Source organism: Pinus tabuliformis, chromosome 4_1 (assembly GCF_031772625.1).
Source record: "Pinus tabuliformis cultivar Carrire ecotype Pingquan chromosome 4_1, CPIR1, whole genome shotgun sequence".
NCBI lineage: Eukaryota > Viridiplantae > Streptophyta > Pinopsida > Pinales > Pinaceae > Pinus > Pinus tabuliformis.
The window spans coordinates 460116633-460137921 of record NC_142303.1 but is presented as its reverse complement, the minus strand read 5'-3'; the positions used below and the strand labels follow the sequence as shown (position 1 = coordinate 460137921).

Below are 21289 nucleotides of genomic sequence, written 5' to 3'. Positions count from 1 at the left end.
TCGCAGCTTATGCACTATGTAGGGCTTTGCTAAATCCATATGTGTACACAGTAGCAGACAACTTCAGAAATCTAACATACGACTAAACTGCTTTTGGGATTCCGACCACCCAAGATTCTCGTTACATAGGGCGGTGACATCATTGCTCATTGATCTGTTTCATACTGGTCCGTATATAATAAGAATATTGGCATGTCAATGCTGTTAGGAATATTGGCATAAGAATAATAGTTACTAAAATTTTCTGTTGAAGAAATATTAACATATCAGTATTATTAACTGTATTATTAGTCGTTTGAATCTGATGCGTTCTTAGCTTCCCAGAAGAGAAATGTAGATGGTGACGACACATAGACCAATCGAGATTCCATGGAATTATATGACAAGATTTTATAGGACTTTTGATCCCATGATCAGACCCGACATGTACAGAGAAAAGTAACAGAGATTTCACACCTCATTGACCGTAATAATGGTGCGATGCCCTGCTATGCCATGCGCGCATTCAGATGGCTAAATTGAACTGCAAGGGAAGAGATGGCACTATTACATAAACGTTGTTAACGTACACAATTTTTTTAAGATAATGTAACGTATTTCTAAGGAATCCTCTACTACCAGAATGATACAACGGTTGAGAATTTTTCATTCAGATCTTCTTCCGAATATTAAGTTGAGAGTTATGCACGCTAAGCGCAGTTGTCAACAATGGATTTGATAGCTTGGATATAAAATTGTAAAATCTATAACGTGTAAGAAGAGGAAAGGAATTAGTAATGAAAATCAGAAAGATAGTTGACTAATTTTAAAAATAAAATATTCCTTAATTAGTTTATAAAGTTTAAGGTTTCGAATGTAATATGAAAGTTCATCATTTAAAATTTAAAATTTGGTTTTAATATAAATGATGAAGGTTAAGTTTTCACGTTTAAGTTGTAATATCAATTATTAATTTAAATAATAAAGGTAAGAGTTATAAATCTAGATAATAAATTAAGATGTAAAATAACTGTTTATAGAGACACTTGAGTTATAAAATTTATATTTTTATTGAATAATTTTCTTAACATTTATGTTTAAAATAATTAAAAAAAATTAGTCTTTTATATTTTTTTAAAATATATAAAAATATTTTAAAATATAATTATATATGGATAAATAAATACTTTTTTCTTAATTTAAAGTTATAAAAATAATATAATTATATTTAATTTATTATTTTAATAATTATAAATTAAAATTTATATATAGATTAAATCTTATATGATGAATCCATGATAACCATTAAACACTTAAGTGAAGATAAATTTCACAGTCCATATTTAAAAAATCATAAAAAATAAATAATATTTTTCAAGATGGAGATTCACCATTTTCTATAATGAGATGTTTTTAACTTGTAAATAGCTTTAACTATAATACCATGGGTAAACACCATGGTTTATGAATACCACATGCTCAATAACTAAATAAATAACTCAGAGATAAACATTAAGCCTTAATCTATCAATATTAAGGAATATTTCACATATTACATGGAGGTTAAAGCTCTATCATCCACCTAATAATTATTAATAATTAAACTAGCAATTGCACCTAATGTTGCATAGGTAAGAGTAGTAAAGAAGAATGGAAACTGTGGATGAGGACATGCGTATAGCTAGAAGATATGTCACTCCTTGCGGGAATCAAGAAATCTCCAATGTTGTTTATGTTTTTTATTGTACAAAAATTTACTATATGAAAATGTTGGATATTTCTTGTTTGAACTCTCGATCCTAAACAACTTCCCTTAGATTCAATTCATCGACTGAGTAAATATTTATACCTTGGTAACAACTACTAAAGAACCCTTTCATACATCAACCAACCCTCAAGCCATAGAACCAAAACTTACTCAGCCCATGCGTGAAACTCTATGACCATTTTCTCCATTTGCAATCAAACAAGATTTGATCCTTGAAAGAATAAACATAGAATAATAGGCTTCCAAATCCATTTTGGGAACATTTATGTTTCATCCTTGCATCAATATCTATAAGGATGGAAATGCAAGGACTGGCTAGTAATTCCATAACATAGGTTGAAACTTAAACTAGTATATTTGGCATCACAAATCAAGGTTTCTATTCCGTCCAATCACTGATCTCCACAATTTTCCCAGACCCTTTTCCACTTATCTTCCAAAAATATCCCTTGGCCGAGATTCCTTTGAAACTGTTGCTCCCCTCATTGAAACTCTTAGATTGTCTTGGCTTGTTGTTCTTTGAAGAATCAGTGTTAATGCAGCTCACTTTGGGAGGGACAACCACTAGTTGTGCTATGCTATTGTGACAGAAAGGGCAAGATGGAGGAGGAGAATATGATTTGGTGGGATTAGGTTTATTGTGAAAACACATTGCTAGAGTGTAGATGGCACACATTTGATGCCCACAGTCTTGAACTTCAATGACACACAATTCATCAAAACAAATGCAGCAAACCTCAGATTCATTAGCATCAGAAACATTATCATCAATGTTTTCAAATTCACTACATCATAAATATTATCTTCAATGTTGTCTTCTTGATCAGTGCAAGAAGACACTGAAGAGGCATCTCCAAACATAATGTTTTTCTCCATTGCTCGATTGGCCTCAGTAAGGGCCTTTTCCAACAAGATCTTAGCCTCTAGATAGAGTTGACTTATGAATTTCCATGGTGTAGGCCAAACCAACAGTTTCGTGGAACTATTATTCAGCAAAGCTGCCCAGGCAGAGTGTTTGTACTTAAGGGATATCGCATATGGGTTGCGTCCAGAAACATCTCATTGAATGCAGTCAACACAACAAGCCAAAAATTCTCGAACATAATCCAAGTAGCCTCCTCAAGTAGCAAGGTGTAGAGGCATGCTCCCTGGTTGTCCATGAGCTCCAGTGGTTTCACAAACTAAAGCCCCATTTCTCAACAATAACTGAACAACCTCTGTGTGTTTCATTTGGGCTGCAAATTATAATGAAGTGGCTCCAACCCCATCTCTCACATTTACAAACCAGGAAAATCCCCAAGAGTCTTCAACGGGAGTAAACTCGGCAACTGAGAGAATGGCTTCTAAGCAATTAGTGTGGCCATAGTTTGCAGCATAGTGCAAGAAAGCTCTCTGATGTAATGAGTCAAATAGTAGTTTATTTGCACCAACTTGATGAAGCCTCTCAATGCAGGAAACTATCCCATACAAGGCATCAGAATGAAAATTCCGTTCCAACAGATATGACAGGACATCAATCTAGCCATTTGTAGTAACAATATGCAATGGAGACATCTTTTCATAAACTGTGGTCTCTGAGATCAAATGGGGCTCTTGCTCAAGAGTGGCTTCCACCCTTTGTAAATCCCCTTACTGGACAACAGAGAAGAAGGCATGTTCATTGGAGACACTGCATCTAAGAGTTTGACCCATTTATTACCAAATATTTCCCGTTGAATCCCCAATGCCCTAAGCCCCTTATCAACACCTCTCAGGTATTTGAATCCTGAAAAATCTAGCTCAGAATTCTTGAGATCAACCATGTAATCAATCAATCAATGGAGTAAATCCCATCTTTGTTGCATCACCAAAAGAAAGATCCATTGAAACAAAAATGCCCAGCTACAATAGGTTTCTAAACATGCATAAAAAATTATACTATCTATCTTCTAGGTTCCATGTGCAAATAGTTTGACATCCACTTACTACCAGAAAGAAATCCAAAGTAGTATGTTTTATTTTAAGTTCAAGACTCATGAGCTACTATACTACAAACTCCATTATTATTTTGTCAAACTGCAAAGCTCTATAATCAATGTAACCAGTGAAAATACTAATTAGTTAAAAACATAAAAATTCAAAAGTAGCGTGTGAACATGATTCAAAATAACAACACCTATGTAGAATGAATTTAGGTAAATTTTCACCAAGAAATCATTCCCCAAAATTAATTACTGCTCAGAATCAAATGAGGATCAAAGAACTAAATGGGGCTTTGGCTCTGTGTTCATTAGTAAATTTCCCGAAGGAAAAGATATTTTCATAAAAATTCTCCCATTGTTCTCCAAACAAGGAGTTCACCAATTCCTAAATGAGGTAATTCTGAGATTCTATTTTTCCGTTTGGACATAGTATCACACTTCAATTTCTAGCTGCAATCTTGTAGTGTCTTTAAACATATTCCCAGATAACCATGTAGAGTAAAATTTATGACTTTGCGTTCATTTGATGAACAAATTGATGTTCTTTCTAGAGTTCATCACGAGAACTTAGTGACTTTACTGGGATATTGTAATGAATCCAAAGAACTTATGATAATCTACGAGCACATGTCCGGAGGGTCCTTAAGGGATCGCCTTTATGGTAAATATATATATAACTTTCTCATAAATACAATGGTGTCCAAAGGTAACGATTCTCATTTAGCTCTTATTTTCATTTCCCAAGTCCTAACACAACTTTAAAACTAAATTGGAAAACAAGAGTGAAAATAGCTTTAGATGCAACACAGGGTAGTTTTTTCATGTCCTCTTTTCTGTGATGTACTTTATAAAAATTTAAATGTCAGTAGATGTCTACTCTATGCTTCAAAAGGAAAACGACATATTTTTCATGCAATTTCTTATGTAGATTTCTACTTTTATCTCTTAAAGGCAATTAATGCATAACAATATCTCCATTTTTATTCAAAGGATTGGAATACATGCATGTAGATTGTACCCCGAAGATTATTCACAGGGATGTGAAAACAACGAACATTCTTCTAGACAACAATTTAAAAGGAAACCTTGGTGACTTTGGTCTTTCAAAGATATGGATTGATGAGGAGGATGGGGAGCCTTCTCATGTTACCACTATAGTGAAAGGAACTACATGATACCTTGATCCAGAGTATATCACACACATAACTTGTACTCTCTTTACAATAATAGTGATGGTGAAGGAATTGTATTTGTTGTAGAATCTCACTTTTTCATTTTTCTTGCCATTCTTAGCTCAGATTTTCTTTCGGTTTTGTTTAACAGGTATTTTAGCACTCAAAGGTTGACTGAGAAGAGTGATGTGTATAGTTTTGGAGTAGTTTTGTTAGAGATCATATGCGGTAGACAACCGATAGATGCAAAGTTATCTTTAGACAAACTAAACATCATTCAATGGGTGAGGAATTTGATCATTATTTTTTAACAGTATTAAAGTTGTTTTGTGATGCATAAAAACTAATGATAATATTCATGTTCCTATTTACATATTACACCTTTTCTGGAGATGGACACAATTCCTGGAAAAATTGGAGAGATCATTGACAAAAGGTTGAGTGAAAATTACAACATAATGTTCATCACTCATGTTGCTAATGTAGCCATTAGATGTGTTAAAGATGAGGCCGAATCTCATTGAAGTAGTTGCAGAGTTGAGGGAGGCTATTAAACTTGAGGAGATGTAATTCAATAAGCTCACAACATTTTGGATTTGGATGGAATGGAGAGTGATTATATGATTACAAAACCATACATGTATAGTGGTTTCTAAACAAAAAGTGGTAGGTCTTTACTGCAGATTTCGTGTATTGAACAATAAAAAATAATACCAGACAAATCAGGGTCATCATTGAAATATTACCTACATATTTCTTGTTTGAACTCTGGATCCTAAGAAACTTCCCTTAGATTCAATTCATCTACTCGGTAAATATTTATACCTTGGTAACAACTACTAAACAACCCTTTCATACATCAAGTAACCCTCTAGCCATAGAACCAAAACTTACTTAGCCCATGCAAGACTCTGACCATTTGCTCCATTTGCAATCAAACAAGATTTGATTAGCGAATGAATAAATGTAGCATTATAGGCTTCCAAATCCATTTTGGAAAGATTTATGTTTCATCCTAGCAGCAATATCTATAAGGATGGGAGTGCAAGGACTGACCAATAATCCCATAGCATATGTTGAAATTTCAACTGGTATATTTGGCATCACAAATCAAGGTTTATGTTCCATCTAATCACTATTGTCCACAAGTTTTCTAGAACATTTTCAACTTATCTTCCCAAAATATGCCTTCGTCGAGATTCCTTTGAAACTATTTCTCCCCTCACTAAAACTCTTTGATTGACTTGACTTGTTGGTCTTTGAAGAATCAATGTCAATGCAACTCTCTTTGGGAGGGACAACCACTGGTTGTGCTATTCTACTACGACAAAAAGGGAAAGATGGAGGAGGAGAATATGTTGTTGTAGGATTCGGTTTATTGTGACAACACAGTGCTAGAGTGCAAAGGGCGCACATTTGATGCCCATGGTCTTGAACTTCAATGGTACACAATTGATCAAAGAAAATGCAGCGAACCTTAGATTCACTAGCATCAAAAATATTATCTTCAATGCTATCAGATTCACTAGCATTAGAAACATTATCTTCAATGCTATCATATTCACTAGCATCAGAAATATTATCTTCAATGTTGTCTTCTTGACCAGTGGAAGAAGACACTGAGGAGGCATCTCCAAACATAATGCTTTTCTCCCTTGCTCGATTGGCCTCCATAAGGGCCTTTTCTAACAAGATATTAGCCTGTAGATTTATTTGAATTATGAATTTCTACGGTGCAGTCTAAACCAATGGTTCTGTAGAACTAGGATTCAGTAAGGCTACCTAGGCAGATTGTTTGTCCTTAAGGGCTACTGCATATGGGATGCATCTAGATGCATCTCACTAAATGCAGTCAACATCCCAGGCCAAAAATTATCACATAGAATGTAAGCAGTGTCCTCGAGTAGCAAGGTGCAGAGGCATGCTCCCTGGTTGTCCATGAGCTCTAGTGGTTATGCAAACTAAAGCCCCATTTCTCAACAACAACTAAGCAACCCTTACATGTTTCATTCAGGCTGCGAGGTGTAATGAAGTAGCTCCAACCCCATCTCTCACGTTTATGAACCGGGAAAATCCCTAAGAGTCTGCAATGGCAGTAAACTGTGAAGCTAAGAGAATGGATTCCAAGCAATTAGTGTGCCCATAGTTTGCAACATAGTGTAAGCAAGTTCTCTGATGCAATGATTCAAACAATAGTATATTCGCAACAGCTTGCAGAAGCATCTCAATGTAGGAAACCTTCCCACACATGGCGTACATCAATAGAGGAGTCTGGTTGTTGTGACTGAGGGCATGAGGATGCAAATTCTGATCCAAAAGATATGACAGGACATCAATCTCGCCATTTGTAGTAGCAATATCCAATGGAGATATATTTTCATAGACTGTGGTCTCTTAGACCAAATGGGGCTCTCACTCAAGGGTAGCCTTCCCCCTTAACAAATCCGCTTGTTGGACAACAAAGAAGAAAGAATTTTCATTAGAGACACTGCAACTCAAATCTTGACCCATTTATTACCAAATCTTTCCTGCTGAATCCCCAATGTCCTGAGCCCCTTATCAACACCTCTCAGGCATTTAAATCCTGAAAAATCTAACTCGGGAGTCTCAAATAACTTAGTAGACAACCCTGAGAAAAGTTTCGCCTTGCTTGTAGAATCTCGATCTGTGGAATACCATGGTGGAGGTGTCGAATGAGACATTTCCTAGACACGAAACCCTCTCTGGCAGCGACAAGCAGGAAACTTGCTAGATATGAATGCAAATGGGACCGAAATTTGAGAGAAGGGTTTTTGCGCTTCCTGGGATTTTCATCGATAAGAAAGAGAGGACGATGATATTCTTCAATGCAAGCCATGGTCGTCTTGTGGTATGAAATCTGACACCTTCTCTCAATCAAATTGCGAGGGTTCGTTGGTCCAAGGAAAAGATTAAGTTTGGACTATTATTGTTTCAGTTATAACAATAGTTTTTATTAATTGTGGAAAACATTTTAATCGTCTAACATTAGATCAAACAGATCATAGTAAGACTTGTAAGACAAGAGGAGATTTGATTATAGAGGGGAATGCCTTACGACATAATTAAAATTATAGAAGACTTATTGTGAAAATTACATGATTATATCATAATAAATTTCAATAAGAAAAGAAAGCCAATTAACGAATTATTAATTACAATATACAAAAGTAAAAAAATAAACACATATTTAACAATTACTTTTAAAGCTATGCATGGATGCAAATATTTTTCTCCTTAATAAAAAAATGTTCCACCATTCCTCAACGCTTACTTGAATTCTTCATCAATAGGCTGGCACTACCATTGAAACAATTTTTTTTTTTTCTCATATTAATGTATTCTAGTTGTAGAAAATAATAGACTTCATTGGTGATGCTAGAGCTATTTATCCACAACAATTCAATCCTCACCATTAAAATAAAATTTCTCATAGGTGATCATTGTTTTGATTTTTTTTTTTTTTATTGATGCAAGAAACTACTTTATTTTTCCTGTTTTATTTTTTCCTATCTTTTCTCCTATGATTATTATTATGACATCTATATTTAGATGTCCCTAAAATTACATATATAACCAAGTAACTACATAAATAAAGAATAAATAAAAATTAAATTATTATAACATAAATGAAATAACCAAAATATAGTGTTGACTAATAACACAATCTATAATACACAAATATATCTAGGATAAAATTTGGCCAACATTATTTCACTCAAGGCATAACTCTTCCTTATGAAATAAAATAACCTTGGTTATTATCTAAATATCAAGAAAGATGGGTGGGAAAGGGGCATGAAAGCATTTTTTTCGTGGTAGCCAATTTTAATTGTAGAAAATAAATGATTGTGTATACTAATTGTAGAAAATGGTAGACTTCACTAGTGATTCAAGAGCTCTCTACATCCATACTGATTCAATTCTAACTATCCTTTCTCCTATGATTTTCATCATGACATCCAGATTTAGATGCACCTAATCTCATATCTATAACAAGGTAAGTATATAATTAGAGGCTTAATTAAAATTAAACTATTATAACATATTGAAATGATGAAAATATAATCCTCGCAAATAACACAATTCATAGTACACATATTTACAATATATTTTTCCCAACATTATATCATCAAAAACATAACTCTTCTAAGTGAAAGAAGATAGCTAAGGAAGAGACAAAATAGGGAAGCGAAGATGGGAGAGAAGGAAGGAGAGGAAGAAGAAAATGAAAAAAAAGAAAAAATGGAAAAGGAGGAAGGGGAAGGAGGGGATAAAGAAGAGGAGGAAGGAAGAGATGAAAACAAGAGGAGGAGGAGAAGAGAAAAAGGAATAGGTGGAGACATAGTGTAAGAAGGATGGGAAAAATGGAATATTTGGGGAAAATAAGAAGAGGAAGAAAAATAGGAAGAGGGGGAAGAAGAGAAGGGATATGAAGGATGATGGGATGCCAAGGAGGAAAAGGGGGACGAGGAGGAGAAGATGAAAAATGGGTTGAAAAACAAGAGAAGGAGAAGGCCAAGTTGAAAAGAAATGGAGGAGGAGGAATAGGAAAAGGAAGAATAAGGAAGCATGCCATGGTAATTCATTAATTCCACTATCCCAAAAATAATTAAAAGATCGGGACATTCCTTTGTTTAGGCTCTCTTCCAATAAATATTATCAATATTTTTCATATCGGCTAATGGGTACTTCAAATGGAGTTCATATGGGAATATTATGGCCTTGGGAGGTTAACATACCAACTAGTCTCCTTCAGGCCCATAATCCATTTTTTCCACCTTAGCCCGTTTTTTCCACCTTAGCTCCTACCGTGAGGATTTTGGGATTTAATGGTTTTTTGTGTTAGGATATGTAGACATTATGATATGATGTAGTTTCAAAATTTTCTTTTCTCTTTTGTGAATAAAATAGTGAAGTTAATACAATAAAGAAGAGATGTGCAACTCTAGGTTTTGTTGGTTTTCCTAGTTAATAAGCTTAAGGATAATTTTTGTGTTGTTGTTTACTTTTACTTTTTCTTAGTAATGTGTGCATTGATTAATTTTAAAAAGTTTAAAACTCACAAGATGAGGGGGGAAGAAAAATAATAGGGGAAGAGGTGATGAGGAAAAAGGAGAGACAGTGGAAAGAAAGGCTTTACAGGGAAAGAGAGGAAGAAAGAGAGGAGTGAGTGAAAAGAAAGAAATAAGAAGAGAAAAAAAATATTCCATAATTCAAAAACTTCAGAATTTGTAGAAGAATTTATCTTAGAGATAACAATTGGTATTGCTTCACTTCCTTGAAAACTTTTCTACATTGTAATTGGGGATATATCCTTTGGATTCTTAATCTTCCATATATTATTCTTGATATGCCTTATGGATGAATGATTGAATGTACATCACAGACCTATTACTATAATCTTGAGTGTTAGTGACCTAGGAAACATGATATTTGTCCACTTATTTGATATTACCTTATTATACTTCATGAATAAATGAAACGGTTGCAAAACCCCGTAGCTTTTTTGCAAGAATAGATTATCATCTCCTTTCACAAAAAACAAATGTTTACAGCACGGGTCAGCTAAGCAAGGCTTTATGGGTTTAAAATTATCTCAGAAGAGGAAACCATTGGAATAACTGTTTGTCTCTTCAAGATAGAAAAAAAGTTGTACCCTTTATTTGAAATACATAATCAATTTTTTTCTAGGAATTGTTTTTAGTGTGAATTTTTTTGGATACAACGCAAGGAAGGGAAAAGCGCTGTTACCTCATTGGGCTTCCGTGTTATGGATTGAAGGTTTGCAAACAACCAGTACGTCTGTATAATCACTCTCAGAAGACGATTTCGGAAACTTCTTAGATTTTCAATGCCTCTTGATCGCAGCTTATGCTGCGAAATCCATATGTGTGCACTGTAGCAGACAACTTCGAAAATCTTGTATACGAGTAAACTGCTTTTGGGTTTCGGACAACACAAGCGATGACATCATTTTTCTACGATGATGCATTGCTCATTGATCTGTTTCAAACTGGTCCGTATATAATAGGAATATTGGCATGTCAATATTGTTAGGAATATTGGGAATACGGGCATGTCAATGTTGTTAGGAATATCGGCATAAGAATATTAGTTACTAAATTATCAGTATTATTAATTATATTATTTGTTATTCGTTTGAATCTGATGTATTCTTAGCTTCCCAGAAAAGAAATGTAGATGGTGACGAGACATAACTATATTATTTGTGAATCAATCAAATGGCTTTCTGGTTTGAATCTGATGCATTCTTAACTTCCCAGAAGAGAAATGTAGATGGTGACGAGACATAGACCAATCGAGATTCCATGGAATTATATGAGAAGATTTTATAGGACTTTTGATCCCATGATCAGACACGACATGTACAGAGAAAAGTAAAAGAGATTTCACACCTCATTGACCATAGTAATGGCGCGATGCCCTGCTATGCCATGCGCACATTCAGATGGCTAAATTCAACTGCAAGGGTGGCAGAGATGGCACTATTACATTACAGTTGTTAACGTACACAATATTTTTAGGATTCTACTACCAGAATGGTACGACGGTTGAGAATCTTTTCATTCAGATCTTCTTACGAATCTTAAGTTAAGAGTTTTGGACGCTAAGCGCAGTTGTCAGCAATGGATTTGACAGCTTGGATATAAAATTGTAAAATCTATAACATGTAAGAAGAGGAAAGGAATTAGTAATGGAAATCAGAAAGACGGGTTATTAATTTTAAAATTAAAATCTTTCATAATTAAATTATAAAATTTAAGGTTTAGAATGTAATATGAAAGTTCATCATCAGAATTTAAGATTTAAAATTTAGTTGTAATATAAATGTTGAAAGTTAAGCTTTCACGTTTAAGTGGCAATATTAATTATTAATTTAAATAATAAAGGTAAGAGTCATTTGGAATGAGTCATACATCTAGATAATAAATTAAGATGTAAAATAACCTTTTATAAATATATTTGAGTTGTAAATTTTATAACTTTTATTGAATATATTTTTTTAGTTTATAGGTTTAAAATAATTATATTTTTAAAAAAAATTATATATTATTTTTAAATATATAAAAATATTTTTAAATTTAATTGGATATTCATAAATAAATAAGTCTATGTTAATATAAAATTATAAAAATAATATGATTATATTTAATTAATCTATTATTTTAATAATTATATATATATATATATATATATATATATATATAATTTAACATTTTCTAAAACTTTATTTTGTTCTTTATATAGATATTATGAAAAATTTCTAGCTTATTTTTGTATTAATACACACTTTTACATTCACCCGAATGGGGATACATGAACATTCCATAATGGAGATCCATGAGACACCCACCACCCCATCGACTCCCAAGACCAGGGATACATGAACATTCCATAATGGAGATCCATGAGACACCCACCACCCAATCGACTCCCAAGACCATTAACGAGGGGGTGGTGTAGCGTGCCACTCCTCATCCCCAACTCTCCCCATGCACCATACATGTGAGATCTAGCATAAATTATCTGCCTTCATGGAGTACTTAGAGTTATTGAATTCTCTCTTGATCCTTTTGCTGGTTGATGGAATTATGCAATATGTACTTGAGGTTTGTGGGACACAAGAGGGAACTTCGGAAACCCCTACGAGTCACAGGCTATGCTAATATGTTCGGATAGACCTGCAAGTCTAGGTTGATGTCTTTGGTATTTTAGGTTGGCGTCGTAATGCCAAGACCTCTCTGTATGTTACTCCTAGTAAAGGCAACGACAATCACTTTTAGCAACACAAAACGAGAGTACCTAGTCATTGACTATTCGAAATGACAAAAATTGTAGATTGATACTAGTATTTCATTATTATATAGGTCCTCGACATGCAAGGTGGGGTTCAAAGAAGAAGTGTTTGGGTGAAACATTATTACTCAATGTGTCAAAGCTCCCCCAACTTCAATTACAACTAACCTTGGGCCATTGGTGTATTCTATGTTATTTTCATGTCTAGGATGGATTTTGGTTTGTCTTGGGCCACATTCCCATTGTCTAGTAGGGTATGTGGTTACTCTAGTTCTTTTATTTTTTCTTGTCTCTACAAATATTAAGTACGCCTTCTCTGTATGAGGAAAAAGTCATACAATCTATTAGTATCAATGCAGTCCAGGGCACCACTAAGAGGGGCGGTGAATTAGTAGTGTGGCCAAATTATACATTTGTTTGTAAATTATACCTTTTAATCACTTTAGAAATTGTTCATGGATCAGCAACACAACTCAACCATAACATAATCACCATCAAGCACAAGAGAAACATACAAATAAGGCATCAATCTTCTTTTTATTACAAGCTTCAACTTGATTACATTAATGGCCCACATGGTACTACTTGTAGGTTTATCAGCTACTATTGAAAGGAACTTCTATCACTTCTCGTTTATCAGTCTTCACTGAAAGAGACTCTTGTCCCTTATCATTAATTACTCTCTGCTGAAAGGGAATCTTGCCCCTGCTTGTTTATCAGTCAATACTAAAAGGGATTGTTTCCCCTGGTCATTTACCAGTATTCACTCGAAGGGGCTATTACCCCTGAACATTTAGCAACATCCACTAGAAGGAGCTGCTACCCTTGTTCTGCAAGCTACCACTTGCTAGCTTTGTTGGTCCATATTTCATCTATTTTCAAGCTAAAAGCTATAGTCCAATTTCGTCACAAACAAATAAATTTTTCTCATTTCAACTGCTCAGCAAAGCCACCATACAAACACCTTCAACAATATCTAATTACTGATAAAACCACCATCACCTTTAGCAATTTAACATTACTAGAAAAATAACCTATTTGATCAAATCACCAACCATGCATACCAATGATGAGCCTCATAAATGGGTAATTATATGGGCTCATTTTACCTCCTAACCCAGTCAAATCAACCATTCTCTTAGCTTATTGTATGATTCTCTGATTATATTTATGCTTATAAAGTGAGTTGAGTTAGTTATGATGCCATGTGGTCTAACATGTATTTAATGCAGATTATTGATGGATTTCGAGGTCAAATTCAAGGATCCAGTGGTCAAATGGCAGCAATAAATCGAAGTAGACAGAGGAGAGGACTTATAGGAGGGAATCCCCCTCATTTAATACTCCTCACATCGAATTCCCCTTCATTCAGCTTGGAGTACAAGAAGCTAAATCATCCACTAGAAGGCAGCCGAGAAAGTGGAAGATGACTGATAGTTATCTCGAGTTTTGGGAGCCAAGCCTCCCTGATTTTAAGGAAGTTGTTGGTAGCTTCAGATGTATAAGTGGAGAGGCCTAGGGCCTCACTAGGGTCAGATTTGTTTCTTATGTAAACTCTGCTCAAATTTCGAGCTTACTATTTTGTGACAGTTTCATGTAAACTTGCTATCCTTTTGATAATGAAGATGGAATCCTTTTTGATCTAGCACTGAGTTACCTTAGAGGGCTAAAGCTCTTGGCTTAGGGACCAATCAAAGAAACCAATCTTCTCTTCACTTGTATTTGTATGCTTACCTTAGTTGTAGATTAATTTGTTGTTAGATGTATTTATTTTATGGTTAAGAATAAATTGTTTTTGATGATTTAGTAGTTTGCCTCCATTTGCGCTTTCTGTAGCAGGTTAAGAAGTGATCAAAAAAGATTCAAAAGGCTAGCAATAGTGCCTTGGCCTCTCTTCCTCCCTCTGGGACCATGATTTGAGGCAAAGACTCTCTTGCTGCCCCAAAAACATAGATTTTCCTCATTCATAGGACTTCTAGTGTTTGCAGCTCTTTAGTAGGTTAATAGTCCAGTTTTGTTTTTCTTCAGATCTCCTTCATCATGTTCATTTGCTGATTTGTAATAGTCCTCTTTCATTCTTTCCTTTCCTACATCATTTCTCAGCATTTCCTTTCATAGATCATAGTTTAGATCATTTTAATGCAAAACTTTGTTTTTCTAGATGCACTCATTTCATTGCTTGCTTGATCTTCTTGGCTGACTGTCAGTTTCTATGTAGTAGATCTCTTCCAACAGTAGGCCAGCTTGTCAAAAATCACACCCTCCATCCAATCCCTGCCCTATAGGTCTCCCAAACCTCACCTCAATTCTGCCTTGGTTTACTTCATTTTTCATCGAATTTCTTTCTCTCTCCTTGAGCAAAACCAATCATATTTCTCTCTCCTGGTGGTTCCTGGTAGACCATAGGCACCCTAACACCTCCTTCTAACCTTCATCCACCTTTTCCACCCACTCTCACACCCTCAAAATAGCGGAAATTTCTCTCGACCTCCTCCTGTAGGCCTCCTCTAGTTTCCCTGTTTTCCTCCTATAGTTTCCCCATGTCCTCCTGTAGTTTTTCCTATAGGCTTTCTTTTGAAATCCGAGTGTGGGAAAAGCCTTCTTTGTTACGAACTACCAGGTTGATAAGGGTAAAGTTGGTAGCATAGGAGTTGTAGCATTCTTGCTGCAATGCTCGTGCTTACCACTTTTTGGCGCCGTTGCCGGGGAAGCGTCAGAGTATTCTGTGATTACTGCTTTCTTCTACTTCCTATTGCAACATTCTGCTAATAGCTTATTCCGGAAAAAGTAGACTAGTCATTTCTTTTTCAAGTTCTGCATTTCTTTGCTTTCCTTTCCAATTCTGCAAATTTCATTTCGGGAAAAGTAGACTAGTCATTTCTTTTCTTTCAGTTCCGCATTTTCTTGCTTTCCTTTTCGATTCTACAAATTTCCATTCAACAGGTTCATTTCAGCTAGTTGCAATTTGTTTTATCAATTTCAGTTTCTGCAGGTACTATGAGTGTGGGAAAAATAAATAAAGAAAAAAACCAACCAAAAATATTTCCCTTCATGCCTCGTAGGAATAGAGATAACTCAGGAAAGAAATTTCCCAACACCCCCACTACTTCAAATAGCAAACCTTCTCTCTTCCTCGGTGGCTGGGATCAAGAAGAACCGTTAGGTGAATAGCGAGACATATTTGAAGAACCTATAGGGGAAGAAGAAGAAGAAAACATTCCTCTGAAGCCAATGGCTGAAAATAGAAATTCTAGGGGAAATGGAGAAAGAATAGAGGGTACCTTTCCCATTTGGGAGACCAATGGGGACACCAAAATGAAGAATATAAGCCCTTCAGCCCTACCTCACTTCCATGGTCTGACTACAGAAGATCCTGAAACCTTCTTGTTTGAGTTTGTTGTCATCTGTCGAACTTATGACTATGCAAAAGATGAGCAAAAGTCAAAATTGTTCCCTTTTACTCTCAAGGATGCAGCATTGCATTGGTTCATGGGATTACCTGGCAGTAGCATCACAACTTGCACTCAGATGTAGCAGGCCTTTAATAATAAGTATCGAGACTATTATAGGTCAAAAGATACTAAAGAAGAAATCTTTCGAATGACCATGGGAAGTGATGAGTCCCTCGAAGACTATGAAGAAAGGTTCCAGCTCAATTACAAAAGAGTCGGGTGTACACTTAACCCTGAGTCTTTGAAGTTGGTCCTGCTCAGGGGGAATTCGGGACACCCTCCATCTACTGGCCAAGGGAGACATCTACCAACTATCCTATGAGGACATAAAAACTATTTTTAGAAGCCATTCTAGAGCAGCTAGAATGAAAGGTGTGGGGTCAACCCATAGCCAGTACCTCTTCTTCCAATTCATCCATTAAAGGTGAAATTGGAAACATGATGGAAGAACTCAAGAGTGAGATATTGCAGACTCATTCCATGCAAATGGATACCTTACATATCAAAAGAAAACAAGAGGAGGCAGAGAGGGCTTTGGCCATTTTTTGCCCTAGATGCACCAAGAGGCATCCTAGGAGTGAATGCCCATTGAACTCTATAGAGGTTCATTCAGTCTGTGAATAAAATCATTCTACAAACAAGTGCCTTCCTTACCCAGACTTAAATTTGTATATGAAGGGGCCGAAGGAGTCACCGAACAGATCTATTACATAAACCAAAGGAGCCTGCATGGACCTAAACCATACCAGCAGGGGATGCAAGGGACATCTCAGGCATACTACAACCCCAACCAAGTTCCATCCATACCTTCTTGGGGTCCCCCTGCTCATGCTTCCTGGTCGACACCACCTCCTTGGCCCTTCACATCTTAATATCATGCCCAACCAGCCACCCATTCATTTTAATCCTATGCTCAGCCACAAGCTCAGTGGAATGCATCTCATTAGGGGTGGAGACCCCAATACAACTCTCTTCCCGCTCTTCTACCTCCACCACCTACCCAACCACAACCGTTACCTTCTGCTCCACCAAGGCAACCCCAAATGCCTGCCTAGCCAAATCCGAACCCAAACAACAGATAGGCTTAGCAAGTGTATAGTGGGGAACCATCCTGCCCAACTTATGTTGTGGAGATTCAAGAAATCAACTTGCGATCTAGGAAAGTTCTCCTAGATAGCCAACCTCCACTGAGGGAGGTTGAGGAAGATAAAGAGGAAAGCGAACCTAAAGCTAATCCACCCTTTCCTGAGAGACTATCCATGACAATCCAGCCTACACTAGAAGAGACTAAACTCCTGCGAGAATTGAAACATTTATGTGTGAAGATACCACTTCTCGAAGCCATAAAGTTGTGCCTATCTACAGTAGGTTGATCACAAAGAAGTGCTTTAGGCATCTAGGAAGGTGCAAGAGAGATGCCTGAACCATCAATGTCATAGGACAACTGTCCAACCTGATGTTGGGGTAGATAATCTATCCAAAATATCTAGATCTTGGAAGCCCAATAGTTGATGTCCACATCAATGGCACAATGGTCCCACATACCTTGATTGATCTGGGAGCTGCCATTAATGTGATGACGAAGGACACAATGCTCAAACTTAACCTCTAGGGCTCCTTGAGGAAGACCACGATGGTGCTATAGCTAGCGGACCACTCCACTGTGACCCCTAAGGGGATTGTGGAAGATGTGATGGTCTCCGTTGATTCTTGGGAGTACCCTGCAGATTTCTTAGTTCTCCAGCCAAAGTCAAAGCTCATTGGGTATCCTCTCATTATGGGAAGACCTTGATTGGCTACAGTCGATGCCTACATCAGCTGCCGAGCTGGGAACATGACCATCAAGAATGGGCATACGTCCAAGAAGTTGACCCTATATCCTCCTGCCCAACACTTGCTAGAACATGATCTACCTCTCTGGTTGGAGGAGGAGGATGAGGATGACATTTATTTTGCACTGCTTTTTGCATTGGAAATCTCCATGGGAGGAAAACCATAAGATGAGGATGATGTGATTGAAAATTTGATTTGGAATCCACATCCCAGTGTATCACCATTAGAAGACATAGTAAGAGAAACCTAAAACAATCCCTCAATTAATCTCTATGTGGCCAACCCTACTTCTCTCCATGTCAAAAATATAGAGTTCAGCCCAGAAAGAACATTGAAAATCAATCCATCCCTATCTCCTTCCCAGGAGAAGGAGCTATGCAGCCTACTGAGAAAACATCTAGATGCCTTCGCTTGGAGTTATAAGGAGATGAAGGGAGTGCACCCTTCAGTATGTACTCATCATATATACATCAAGGAAGATTGCAAGCTAGTCAGGCAGCCTCAAAGGACGATGGACCCAGCACTTAAAGATATCGTTAAGGAAGAACTACAAAAATTTCTTGATACAGGATTCATCTATCCCATATCTGACAGTGAATGGGTCTCTCCTTTGGTGTTGGTGCCAAAGAAAAATGGTAAGTGGAGAATTTGTGTCAACTATCAGGAATTGAACAAAGCCACTAAAAATGACCACTTTCCTTTACCTTTCATAGATCAAGTGTTAGAAAGTCTGGCAGGGAAAAAGTTTTTCTCCTTCCTAGATGGGTTTAGCGGGTACAATCAGATTCAAATCAGCCCGGAAGACCAAGATAAGACCATTTTCACTTGTCCTTAAGGTACCTTTGCATACCAGGTCCTTCCTTTTGGTTTGGGCAATGCTCCAACCACTTTTCAAAGAGCGGTATTGAGTATATTTTCTGAACTGGTTCATGATGCAGTAGAAATAGACATGGATGATTTTACTCCTTATGTCTCTGACTTCCATGAAGCTTTATCTAACCTAGGAAAAGTTCTAGATAAGTGTATTAAGATGATCCTGTCCCTCAGTCTGGAAAAATGTGAATTTTTGATGACTGAAGGGATCGTGCCAGGTCATGAAATATCTCAACAAGGACTATAGGTGGACCCCAACAAAATTGCCTTCATCCAAAGGGTCTCACCTCCTCAAAAGGTTAGAGATGTCAGAGGTTTCGTAGACTTAGCCGGATATTACAGAAGATTCATTAAAGACTTCAGCAAGATAGCCTCTCCTTTTTTTGGCATCCTAGGCAAAGATGTCAAGTTCATATGGTCAGAAAACTATCAAGAAGCCTTAGATACCTTGAAGAGCAAGCTACTGACTGCTCCAATTCTCAGAGGCCCAAACTAGGCCCTGCCATTTCACATTCATACAGATGCCTTGAACAAAGAGGAGAAACCTTAGGACAAGTTGATGAAAAGTTACCTTATGCCATATACTTTATAAGCAAAAACCTGTCAAAGGAAGAGTTAAACTATACAGTGACCGAGAAGGAACTCCTAGTTGTCGTGCATTCCTTAAAAAAAATTAGACATTATATCACAAGATATCAAACCTTTGTGCACACTGATCATGCTGAAATTAGATATTTAATGAACAAACCAGATGTAAATGCCCGCATGATCAGATGGTTGCTTTTACTGCAGCAATTTGATTTGACAATTATTGATAAGCCTGTTAAAGAGAATGTTGTTGCTGACTTTTTGTCTAGAGTGAATTTTCCTGTAGGTGAAGAAGGAATGGTGGATGACCAAATGCCAAATGAACACCTATTTTCTATATCAGTACTCTCTCCATGGTTTGCTGATATAGAAAACTACTTGGTTTCAGCACAGTTCCCACCACACCTGTCATCAAAAGAGAAGAGCAAGATAGTAAGGAAAAGCACCCCTTTCACCTGGATTAGAGGCAATCTATTCAAACTTCGCCCAGATTAGATCTTGGGAAGATGTGTCAAGGAGGAGGAAGTCTTTGACATTCTCTTGACCTATCATGATGGGCCTTATGGAGGTCATTTTGCAACAAAAAGAATCGCCTTCAAGATATTGCAAGCAGGCCACTACTGGCCCACTCTTCATCAAGATGTGAGGAGATACATGAGCCTGTGTGATCAGTTCCAGAGGATGGGGAAACCCACTCCGAAGGATGAAATTCCCATGCAGCCTCAAGTGACCATTGAGCCATTTGAGAAGTGGAGCATGGACTTTGTGGGGCCTATCAACCCCCTTCAAAGCAGAAGCAGTACATCATTGTGTGCATCGACTACTTGACAAAGTGGGTAGAGACAAAAGCAATCAAAGCAGTGACAGAAGAAAAAGTAGCTGAGTTTTTTAGAGAAAATATATTCTAAAAATTTGGGTATCCAAGAGAGTTGGTCAAAGACCAAGGCAATTAGTTCACTTAAAGCCTGATTGAAGACCTGCTCACACATCATAAGATCAAGCACAGGACTTCCACCTCTTACCATCCACAAGCCAATGGGAAAGTGGAGGTCACTAACAGAGCTTTGGAAGGGATGCTAACCAAGGTAGTGAGCAATAGCAGAAAAGACTGGGCGGACAGATTAGTTGAGGCCACTTGGGCCTACAACACAACATGGAAGACCACCTCCGGGTTCACACCCTATGAACTGGTCTATGGGAAGAAGGCTTTGTTGTCAATAGAGTTTGAATTCAATACCCTAAGGATGGTAGCTCAGTTGGACCTAGACCTCAGCCATGTATAGAAGGAGAGATTACTTTAGCTCAATGGATTGGATGAATACAGATTGCAAGCCCTTCTCCATACAGAGGTAGTTCAGCTTTAGAGAAAGATATGGCATGAAAAAAATATCAAGGAGAAGAAATTCCAAGAGGGAGATTGGGCACTACTCTATGATTCAAGATACAAATATTTCAAAGGCAAGTTGAGGACAAGATGGCTAGGACCCTACACTGTGGAGAAATTCAATGACAATGGTTCAGTTCTGATCAGAACCATTGATGATGAAGCCATCCCCATGCTTGTCAATGGACATCGGTTGAAAGTCTACAAGAAACCCCTCTCCAAGCAAGAGTTTATTGAATATTTGAATAAAATAGTGATGGTAGTGGAGCATGTCTTAGCTTCCACTTCACCCACTCACTAAAGAAAAGAAAAAAGAAAAAAATAAGGACTCAAGTGAAAACCTCCATGAGGCACCTGAGTCCCATCATTAGGTTGAAAACCTATTACGAAGTAGCCCAGTGATGAAAAAATAGGAAAAAGGAATAAGATCCCTAGGTGAA

The 21289-nt window shown here is 36.7% G+C and overlaps 1 pseudogene; it reads right to left on the bottom strand.

The window, feature by feature from the left end:
• Nucleotides 1–2126: 2126 nt before the first annotated feature.
• On the bottom strand, nucleotides 2127–3439 carry LOC149176399 (putative E3 ubiquitin-protein ligase XBAT31 pseudogene; annotated as a pseudogene).
• Nucleotides 3440–21289: the final 17850 nt, after the last annotated feature.